The following is a 12,260-nucleotide window of genomic DNA, read 5'->3' on the forward strand; positions in this document are numbered from 1 at the left end:
TTTCTGGACAATGAACTGACAAACTGACTTTGAAATTAAAAATGTTGAATGAAAAATTTTTGATATTTGTAAAAATTGTTGAAAAATACATATCATAACAACCTCCGATTGGTGCCGTATAAGAAAACTTATAAAATGTACTTATTAAAAAAAAAAAAAACATTTTAACAATTTTGACATATCAATGTTCCCAAGCGTTAATGCATCTACCTATATTCTTCTACCATGGTATAAAAGCTATACTGTAAAATTTTTTTAAATGTTTTTTTTTTTTTTTCAAAAATAAGTACATTTTATAAATTTTCTTATACGACACCAATCGTAGGTTGTTGATATGTAGTTTTCAACAATTTTTGGAAGTTTGATTAACTTTTTATTTAAAATTTTCAATTTAAAAATTGGTTTGACATTTCATTGTCCCAGCAGCTATACGATGCGACTACCTGTATTCTTCTACTATAGTTTTGAAGTTTGTATTGGTTGCAGCGAATTCAAATTTAATTGACAGATCGTTTGGTAATCAGCTGAGCTGGAAGGGGGGCCTTATACTTGGATCATGCTATGAACTAATAACCAAAGAATACGGAATTGAGAATGTTAGTGAAAATAGGATTGCCATCTGGCAGATAAAAAAAAGTGATGTAAATATCGAGTTTACATATACAACAATTATCCAGTAGCATTCGCTTATTTTCGTCAATTTTTTTTAACGCATCCCATGCTAAATTAAAGTTGAGATCTGATAAGGGAAATCAATCAACGATTCTACCGGCTTCACCTTTACTTTGGTTTTTTAGATGGTATAATTTCTACGCTTATGTCAACCTAGGATGATTGTCGTATATGACCATAAACGTGTCCCTAAAAGTGGGTCATTGTTCGTAATTTCCATAGAAGACTTTCGTATGACATGGTGGTACTTTAATGCACACCTCAGACAAATCAAATGTCGTAGTTGGTGGATACATGACCGAACTATGAAATTTCCATTAGATTGGCTTTCGTTGTTTGATATCGATCCCGAGCGGTTTTAAACTTTTTCTTTGTCCATGTTTTGTACACCTCATCTACAGCTTAATCATCTATACTCAGCAAATGTTTTTTTTAACTTTGATAGTATATTATTACTAAATTTATTTGTTTTTTAATACTTTATTTTATTCTTTTGTTTAATTTATCAACACTAATATCAAAAAAAACAAGTCGTCGGTCCGGAAATTATTTGGAAAAGTAATAAAAACAAAATGATAGATTGAATTATGGTGTTTTTGTGTTCCCAAATTAATTTTTTGTTTCATACACTTAATAAATATATTACGTTATAGAAGAAAAATGAGTTTTACATAAATAGTTTACAAATGTCTGTGTTGGACTTTGTTGTTGCAGGTTGAATTCAACAAAAATGAAAATATAATGTAGTTTTTTAATTAATGGCAAATTTAGGAGGCTAATTTTTTTTTTAAAGGCTCGAAGGACCATGTACAGTTTCATAGATGGACGAAGCATCTGTTTTTTTAATTACGACGTAATTTAGAGCCTTGAAAATTTTTGTTGGTGTTAAATGCAACAACTTAAACAAAACAGCAAATACAGGAAAGAACACCACAAGTATACAAAAATTATTTACGTGGTGAAAATTAAATAGACACACAAGAATAAATAAACAGCACACTTTTAAACTATGGACAAATACGGTCACTTTTATAGTTTTTAATTAAGTTAATTATTATTGACAATCAAGACGATCTTCTTGGTTCCAAACATGGCCCAAGGGCTTCCTTCGAGCGAAATTATTTAAAAACAGCATTTATTTTATCAGAGGAAATGTCAAAATTCATTCTTACGAAAATAAATATTTTCGCTTTGACAGAATACTTTTGTGGCGAATATGTTTTTATACCCTCCACCAAAAAAGGTATGGAGGGTATATTAAGTTCGACATTCCGTTTGTAACTCATCGAAATAATCATTTTAGACCCAACAGAGTATATATATTCTTGATCAGCGATTTAGCCCTGTCCGTCCGTCAGTCCGTCTGTTGTAATCACGCCACAGTCTAAACGAATTAAGATAGGAAGCTAAAATTTTGCACAGATCTCTCTTTTGTCTGCAGGCAGGTCAAGTTCGAAGATGGGCTATATCGGTCCACGATATCGTATAGCCCCCATATAACGGTACCCCCCGATATTCGGTATTTTGATGATTTTACCCACTTTTTTCAACGGATTTGTCAGAAAATCCACACAAGGAGTTCCTTGTTGGTACTTTATACCTCGGCAGAGAATTGTCTATATAGGTCCACGATATCGTATAGCCCCCATGTAACGGTACCCCTCGATATTCGGTATTTTGATGATTTTACCCACATTTTTAAACGGAATTGTCTGAAAATCCACACAAGGTGTTCCTTGTAAGTACTTTATACCTCGGCAGAGAATTATCTATATAGGTCCACAATATCGTATAGCCCCCATATAACGGTACCCCCCGATATTCGGTATTTTGATGATTTTACCCACATTTTTCAACGGAATTGTCTGAAAATCCACACAAGGAGTTCCTTGTGGGTACTTTATACCTCGGCAGAGAATTGTCCATATAGGTCCACGATATCGTATAGCCCACATATAACGGTACCCCCCGATATTCGGTATTTTGATGATTTTACCCACATTTTCAACGGAATTGTCAGAAAATCCACACAAGGAGTTCCTTGTTGGTACTTTATACCTCGGCAGAGAATTGTCTATATAGGTCCACGATATCATATAGCCCCCATGTAACGGTACCCCCGATATTCGGTATTTTGATGATTTTACCCACATTTTTAAACGGAATTGTCTGAAAATCCACACAAGGAGTTCCTTGTGGGTACTTTATACCTCGGCAGAGAATTATTTATATAGGACCACAATATAGTATAGCCACCATATAACGGTACCCCCCGATATTCGGTATTTTGATGATTTTATCCACATTTTTGAACGGAATTGTCTGAAGAGAATTATCTATATAGGTCCACAATATCGTATAGCCCCCATGTAACGGTACCCCCGATATTCGGTATTTTGATGATTTTACCCACATTTTTGAACGGAATTGTCTGAAAATCCACACAAGGAGTTCCTTGTGGGTACTTTATACCTCGCCAGAGAATTATCTATATAGATCCACGATATCGTATACGGTACCCCCGATATTTGGTATTTTGATTGTTTTATCCACATTTTTCAATGAAATTGTCTGAAATTCCACAAAAGGAGTCCCTTGTGGGCATTTTACCCCCTCAAAAAGAATTGTCTATATAGGTCCACGATATCGTATATCCCCCATATAACGGTACCTCCCGATATTCGGTATTTTGATGATTTTACCCACACTTTTCAACGGAATTGTATGAAAATCCACAAAAGGAGTTCCTTGTGGGTACTTTATACCACGGCAGAGAATTATCTATATAGGTCCACGATATCGTATAGCCCTCATGTAACGGTACCCCCTGATATTCGGTATTTTGATGATTTTACCCACATTTTTCAACGGAATTGGCTGAAAATCCACACAAGGAGTTCCTTGTGGGTACTTTATACCTCGGCAGAGAATTATCTATATAGGTCCACAGTATCGTATAGCCCCCATATAACGGTACCCCCCGATATTCGGTATTTTGATGATTTTACCCACATTTTTCAACGGAATTATCTGAAAATCCATACAAGGTGTTCCTTGTGAGTACTTTACACGCAGACATAGATTTGTCTTTATAGGTCCACAATATCGTATATCCCCCCATATATCGGCACCTTCCTATATTAGGTACTTTAAAGATTTTTAAACAATTTTTATTGGATTTTATTTTTTTGAAAATTTTCTAATTCGTTCCAAATGGTGGAGGGTATTCAAAATTCGGCCCGGCCGAACTTACTGCTTTTTTACTTGTTTTATCAATTTTTTAACAACTTGATTCGAAAATGTATGTTAAATAGCGCTGCTGCATGATAAAAGAATACAGGTAAACGCATCAACGCATAGAACATTGATATGTAAATTTGTTTAAAGCAGATTTTTATATATTTTGTATATGATACCATGTTTTTGAAGTTTGTTTTGGTTGCAGCGAATTTAAATTTAATTTACAGATCGCTTGGTAATCGGCTGAGCTGACAGAGGACCTTCTCTTTTCGGTAGAAATTAGAGGAATGGTATAAGCTATTGTACTGGACGAGTTAACAATTGCAGGCGCTTAGAATTGAGAAGCTATAGGTACGGTGGTTTTAGAAGATTGCATTTCGACCGGAGCATTTCCTGCAATAATTTCAATTGAGGGTGGGATGTCCGAGCCAAAAGATTTGGCAGCATTCAGTGGCTGAGCCACAGCTGATGAATTTTAACGGATCAAATCATCACCAGGTACAAAAACTTAGGATTTCTTTTGATTCGGAGATCCATCTATGTATTAAAAATTATTAAACTGTTTTTCGAAATTTTGACGCTTAAAAATGCTTCGTCGAAAACCTTCTTCAAAGCTGCTACTTTAATTTTAGACTCCTTGAAATGAGTATAAAAATTAATTTCTAAGGGCCTACAATCAATACATGCCCAACGTAAACCATATTTTTCACGATACCTGCACATTTTAAATTTTCATTCATAGCTAACATGTTAGTAAACGTTCTTTAAAATAAGTAATTTTGCAACTTTTATTCGCGCAATCCATGTTAATTCGAAATCATAATTCGTCATCATAATTGTGTGTCATTTGTGTACGTGTGCTTGAATTGAGAGAGTGTGTGTGTGTGTTACTTTCGACGGTGAGGATGGGGTTTTGTGTGTGCTGCAATTTTGAAGTAACAAACACCGCGTAAATATAAAATTGAATACCAAACCAATAATTAAAAATGCTCTTATTATTATTAGATGAGGGCAGATATGACTCATTCAATAACATAATATTCACAGAATAGAACAATGGAAGTATATAGTTTTGTTTACGTGCATTAAAGTAGCTCTCATTTTCATTTACACCTCAGTACTGGAGGCAAAAACCGTGTTTTTATTAAGAAAATTTAACAGGTATTTTTAAAAAAGATTGACAATTGGGTTTGTTTCGTCAATAACCACGATATGTGATAATTTTGGGTGGACCATTAGAAGTACCTGAAATATGTTAGTATTCCAAAATACTTTATTACAAAAAATGTATTTTTTCATATATCGGAAAAACAGGTACCGATTGCGCTTTGCTTTCATTGTCTTTTTCGTTTGCAATTGTTTCATTGTTGTTGTTATTTTCTGGTAGAACATTTTTGTATGACACACTATTCAACATCCCCTTTTATTGGCGGCTTACAGATTTCAATTTTCAATGGTTAAATACAAATTATTGTCACTTCATATTTGGTCCTTTTTATTCTTTCCACCTATTCTCATATTTTTCTACTTTCTTCAATTTCGCAACAGCTTAATCATCTATACTCAGCAAATGTTTTTTTAACTTTGATAGTATATTGTTACTAAATTTATTTGTTTTTTAATACTTTATTTTCCGGAAATTATTTGGAAAAGTAATAAAAACAAAATGATGTATTGATTTATGGTGTGTTTGTGTTCCCAAATTAATTTTTTGTTTCATATACTGAATAAATATATTACGTTATAAAAGACAAATGAGTTTTACATAAATAGTTTCAAATGTCTGTGTTGGACTTTGTTGTTGCAGGTTGAATTCAACAAAAATGAAAATATAATGTAGTTTTTTAATTAATGCCAAATTTAGGCGGCTAATTTTTTTTTTTAAAGGCTCGAAGGACCATGTACAGTTTCATAGATGGACGAAGGATCTGTTCTTTGGTTACGACGTAATTTAGAGCCTTGAAAATTTTTGTTGGTGTTAAATGCAACAACTTAAACAAAACAGCAAATACAGGAAAGGACATCACAAGTATACAAAAATTATTTACGTGGTGAAAATTAAATAGACACACAAGAATAAATAAACAGAACACTTTTAAACTATGGACAAATACGGTCACTTTTATTAGGTTTTAATTAAGTTATTTATTATTGACAATCAAGACGATCTTCTTGGTTCCAAGCTGGCCCAAGGGCTTCCTTCGAGCGAATTAATTTAAAAACAGCATTTATTTTATCAGATGAAATGTCAAAATTCATTCTTAAGGCGAAAATAAATATTTTCGCTTTGAAGGAATACTTTTGTGGCGAATATGTTTTTTTTATAAATTTTTTGACAACTTGATTGGAAAATGTATGTTAAATAGCTCTGCTGCATGATAAAAGAATACAGGTACACGCATCAACGCTTGGGAACATTAATATGTAAATTTGTTTAAAGTAGTTTTTTATATATTTTTTATATGATACCATGTTTTTGAAGCTTGTTTTGGTTGCAGCGAATTTAAATTTAATTGACAGATCGCTTGGTAATCGGCTGAGCTGACAGAGGACCTTCTCTTTTCGGTAGAAATTAGAGGAATGGTATAAGCTATTGTACTGGACGAGTTAACAACAATTGCAGGCGCTAAAAATTGAGAAGCTATAGATACGGTGGTTTTAGAAGATTGCATTTCGACCGGAGCATATCCTGCAATAATTTCAATAGTCTTATAATCAATTGAGGGTGGGATGTCCGAGCCAAAAGATTTGGCAGCATTCAGGGGCTGAGCCACAGCTGATGAATTTTAACGGATCAAATCATCACCAGGTACAAAAACTGAGGATTTCTTTTGATTCGGAGATCCATCTATGTATTAAAAATTATTAAACTGTTTTTCGAAATTTTGACGCTTAAAAATGCTTCGTCGAAAACCTTCTTCAAAGCTGCTACTTTAATTTTAGACTCCTTGAAATGAGTATAAAAATTAATTTCTAAGGGCCTACAATCAATACATGCCCAACGTAAACCATATTTTTCACGATACCTGCACATTTTAAATTTTCATTTATAGCCAACATGTTACTAAACGTTCTTTAAAATTAGTAATTTTGCAACTTTTATTCGAGCAATCCATGCTAATTCGAAATTAAAGGCCAGCACAGTTGTATGAATTATGCTTTTTTCGACACACTGACTTTGGCTACTCAATCGTGCGCTATACATTTGATAGGCAATGACAACCAACAACTTCCCCCATTTTGATTCATGTGTGCCATTGCCTAAGGTTCGATCGTGGCATGGCTGACCCGAATATTTCCATGGTGTTCTCCATAAATGCAGGGTGTTGACGATGACATCCAACCATGTCGTCGTCATAATTGTGTGTCATTTGTGCACGTGTGCTTAAATTGAGTGTGTGTGTGTGTTACTTTCGACGGTGAGGATGTGTTTTTGTGTGTGCTGCAATTTTGAAGTAACAAACACCGCGTAAATATAAAATTGAATACCAAACCAATAATTAAAAATGTTCTTATTATTATTAGATTCGGGCAGATATGACTCATTCAATAACATAATATTCACAGAATAGAACAATGGAAGTATATAGTTTTGTTTACGTGAATTAAAGTAGCTCTCACTTTCATTTACACCTCAGTACTGGAGGCAAAAACCGTTTTTTTATTAAGGAAATTTAACAGGTATTTTTGATAAAAATTGACAATTTGGATTGTTTCGTCAATAATCACGATATGTGATAATTTTGGGTGGACCATTAGAAGTACCTGAAATATGTTAGTATTCCAAAATACTTTATTACAAAAAATGTATTTTTTCATATATCGGAAAAACAGGTACCGATTGCGCTTTGCTTTTATTGTCTTTTTCGTTTGCAATTGTTTCATTGTTGTTGTTATTTTTTGGTAGAACATTTTTGTATGACACACTATTCAACATCCCCTTTTATTTGTGGTCGGAATTATATGCCCCTCGACCTGCACATTCAGCTGTGTTCTCATCTCCGCAGTCCATGTGGTAAATAGTGTGGCCGTCGATTTAGTGGCGGATATTTTCACATTCCTCGCGTGGAAGAAGGCGGCAAGCTCCGCGAGATAGTTATTCACCCTGACACATATGTCATCAACTACAGGACCCGACGCCATGATCGTACAATCATCCGCATAAGTTACGATCTCGATGCCGTCTGGAGGGCGCGGAATTCCGGAAAGGTAGAGGTTAAACAGTTCCGGAGATATCACCCCACCTTGGGGAACTCCCTGTTTCACTCTACGAGGCTTGGACTTCTTATTCCGGAATTCCACGTACGACTGGCGTCCACATATATAGTTGACTATCCAACGTTTCAAACTTGGCCGGAGGGTAGTGTTCTCAACGTCCTCGAACAGCGTGGCATGGTTGACCGTATCAAAGGCCTTTGATAGGTCGAGAGCCACCACTACTGTTCTGTGGCACGGCCTGTTCTGGTTGAGTCCTCGACTGATATGTGTGGATATGGCGTGCAATGCTGTTGTAGTGCTATGTAGTGGACGGAAACCGTATTGATGGTTAGCAACTGAATAGCTTCCTCTGATACTGAGGAGGAGTAAGGCCTCGAGAGTCTTTGCTACTGGCGACAAAAGCGAAATTGGCCTGTATGATTCGCCTTTGCTGGCATCCTTGCCAGTCTTCAGTAGCGGGACCACCCTGCCCATTTTCCAGGCTTCGGGAACTATGTGGGTGGCTAACGACAAGTTAAGGACTTTGGTTAAATACTCAACTCCCGGCGTATCCAGTTGCTTCAACATTACCATTGATATTCCGTCCGAGCCCAACGCTTTAGATGACTTAGCGTTTCGGATGACATTCGCAACATCACCCATCCTAAACTGTGGAGGTACATCCTCGGCGGGAAGAGCTCTTATACGACGTAGTACTCTTCGCCTCGCCCTATCACTCTCGGGGTGCTCGACAAATTGGCGGTTAAAACAGCCAGCGCACCTCTTCGGATCAGTCACAGTTACGTCGTTAAATGTGACTGCTGTCCTATCATCCTTTTTTCCAGGGTTCGAGAGTGACTTTACCGTTACAGTTTACTCAAATCGGTTCCAATGTTGCAACACTTCAGATGGTCTAGCCACTTTTTCCGCTTATGATCCTGTACCAACCGGTTGACTTCCACTGTCAGTTCACTGACTCTGGGATCAGTAGGGTTGGTACGTCGGAGCTCATCACGCTCATTCGCTAATCCCGCTGCCTCTGCTGGGAAATTTGGTCTTACTTCGGGTATTCGACCAGCAGGTATATAGCGAGCGGCTGCAGCTTTGATGATGTCCCGGAAAATCCTTTCAGCTACCCGAACATCAGAAGGATTGGGCAGTTCTCTGAAGCGAAGGTTGGTGAACTCTCTGAACTCGGGCCAGTGGGCTTTCCCATGGTTAAGGAAAGTGCGGTGTTCAGAGGTTATGAAATCGGGCGATCTGCTGATGGAGACGATTATCGGGAGATGGTCTGAGCCAAGAGAAATGACGGGTTGCCAAGTCACGTCATTTATCAGACCGGGTGACACGATGGTTAAATCTGGCGAACTGTGACACTCTCCTCTAATTCGGGTGGGGGCATCCTCGTTTACCGTGCAAAATGTGGAGCAGTCAATCTGCTCTGCCAACGCTGATCCCCTCTGGTCATTACCTAGGACGGAATGCCACAACTCATGGTGGGCATTGAAGTCCCCTAGTACCAGGCGGTTATTGCCTTCCAAAAGTGGGCTTATATTAGGCAAGTAACGCGGTTCACAGCTATTAACCGGCGGGATATACACATTAAGCACCTCTACCTCTGTAGTACCACACTTTGCTGCTACCCCCATACACTCCATGTACGGGTCACTAGAGACTAGCTCAAGCGAGATAGGTCTGTATTGAACAGAATGGTGTATCAGGAACGCTAATCCCCCACCTCCACTTCTGGTGCGATCTTTCCTCAATACGTTGTAACCATTGCAACGCTGTAAGCTACAATTTCCATTGAGCATGGTTTCCTGCACCGCTGTGATCTTAATATTCCTCCGATTCATAAAATCCACTATCTCATCAATTTTACCTCGGAGTCCGTTGCAATTGAACTGCAAGAACGATGCATTGTCCGGAATTGGAACAGCAACATGTGGCGTTAAGTGCTGCGGTAAAGGTTGCTGTTCTGGAGACTGCGGGGGAGTTCCATACTTCGACGACTCGAAAGTTGACGACGAGGTCGTGGATTCACTGGGGACTACGTTGGTGCAGCACGAAGCAACATAGTCCCTATCGCTATAGTCTCGCAACCGGGTTAAACCGGAACAATTTCTAAAATGCACCCATCCTCTGCATCCATTACATCGCACCGAGACTGATCTATGGTGGATGGTGTTTTGGCAAACCGTACAGAACCATGGTCCGGGGTTTTCCTCAAGCCCGGCACGGACCAAAAGAATCCGGAGCAAGCATTCCGGGATGTGCTGCTCCCAAAACAAAAAAATAAACAAACACGAACATGTATATACTGGGTTGGCAGCCGCTGGCCGAAACTGGAGTGTTGTTGTTTCGGGTCAATCCGGTGTCGTAGAACCCGCTGCCGTGGGATTGTCCGGTACGGTACATTACCTTAGTGTATCACTCCACCTTCCGCCGTTCACGGAAGCATAGCTGAGTGCTATCGGACGCGTCCACGGGTTGCGGATAGTGGAACGCCCGGTAGATATATCGGGCAGCTGCGAATTAAATAAGCAGTCGCGGACAGCTCAGCGGTTTCTAGGGGGAGAGTCTCGGACCAAATATCCGAGTGCCTTTGATCCCTGGACTCGACGAGGCGACACTGGCGCCCCTAAACTACCCAGTCGACGGCCTGGTCCACCGCAACGGACTCCCTAATGCTGGGGTGTTACGTAAACCGCGCCCATCAGTATTCCAAGGTTTGCAGTCAGGGTACCGACTGTATTAGAACGGTTGCCTCATCGATACCTGGGCGCCTCGACGAGTAACAGGCTTAGTTGCCAAGTCCTTACCATGATATGGAGGCTATGTCATGGCGGACCTCGTCACCTCCGCAGTCCAATATCGTATGGAGAATTTAGCAAACAACAACACAACAACAACCGACAAAAATTCAACCACCTCTTTGGAGGTGTCGACCCAGGCCATGGCCACGGACATGATTTTAACTTCGGGCGGGGACGTGACTCTGCAAACATACAGAGACGTGGTATGCGAGAGCATACAGCGACAGAGTGAACAGCTGTCCGCCCTTCTAGAGAAGACCACTCTGAGGCTCAGCCAAGAGAGTGTGCCCTCCGGTTTTGGGAATGACTCACCCCTCTCTGATGAGGAGCTCGACGTCACCGTCATACCCTCATCTTTGAGGGGTGAGTTAATCCGAAATACTGAAGGGGACACTCAATCTAGTGCCAAAGCGAGGTCAACTCCTGTGGAAGGGGTTCCATCGGTATCTACCGGTGCGGCCAACCTCCGGGTCGAGGAGGGCGTCGTGGAAGGGGACACTGCTACTCCTATTAACCACGACGACTCCGGATCGAAGTAGGGAAAAATAAGGAGGGGATACAAAAGATCGGTGAGGTATTGTAAAAGCTTCATCGGTCGTGATCCCCTACAGATTACAGAGAGGGATAAGGCCCTGATCAAGAGGAACCTAAAGGCAGTACGGAAGTTCGAAAAGAACCATCCGGAACTGCCAAAATGTTCAATTGAAAATGACTTTGCCTCTCTTTTTTCAGACCTCGTCAAGAAGGTAAGTCCGTCTGAGGACAAGCCATCTAACGAGGCTGGGGTGGAGGGCAACACCACTCCAGAAGATGGTAAGACAGCTTCGGCTGTTGCACCGTCAACGGAATCAAGTGCAGCCCACCCCCCCCCCCCCATTTCTAACGCAGGGAAGCGGAAGAAAAAAAGGAAGGACGCCCCTTGCGGTAATGCTGCCCCGGTGGATCCAAAGGAGGCCAAACCCTCTTCTCGTGCAACGATGAAGAGAGGACGGTCAACGGAGGAACCGCGTTTTCTGCGCCAGTAGCTGGCAAGAAGACAGTGGTAAGGCCGGTAGAAACGGCCCCTGTGGACCCTAAGTCTGCCAAGGCTAATTCTGCCACCACCAACCCACAACCTTCGAGCCAGAATTCGAGGAAGAGGAAATATTCCCAAACCCTATACCCGGACAATCTCCGTGTAGCGGTCATCGACCGAGCTGAGCCGGAAGGCAAAATCAGCGAAAGTCCGTGGCTTCTCATTGACTGTATTAGGGAGCAGGTTTTCCTAGGGGATGACCCTTCTAGGTTACAATTTGGCAGTGCTACCGTCTACAAGGGAGTGAAGGTCATCTGCTG

The sequence above is a fragment of the Musca domestica genome, unplaced genomic scaffold, assembly GCF_030504385.1.
Source record: "Musca domestica strain aabys unplaced genomic scaffold, Musca_domestica.polishedcontigs.V.1.1 4, whole genome shotgun sequence".
Taxonomy (NCBI): Eukaryota; Metazoa; Arthropoda; class Insecta; order Diptera; family Muscidae; genus Musca; species Musca domestica.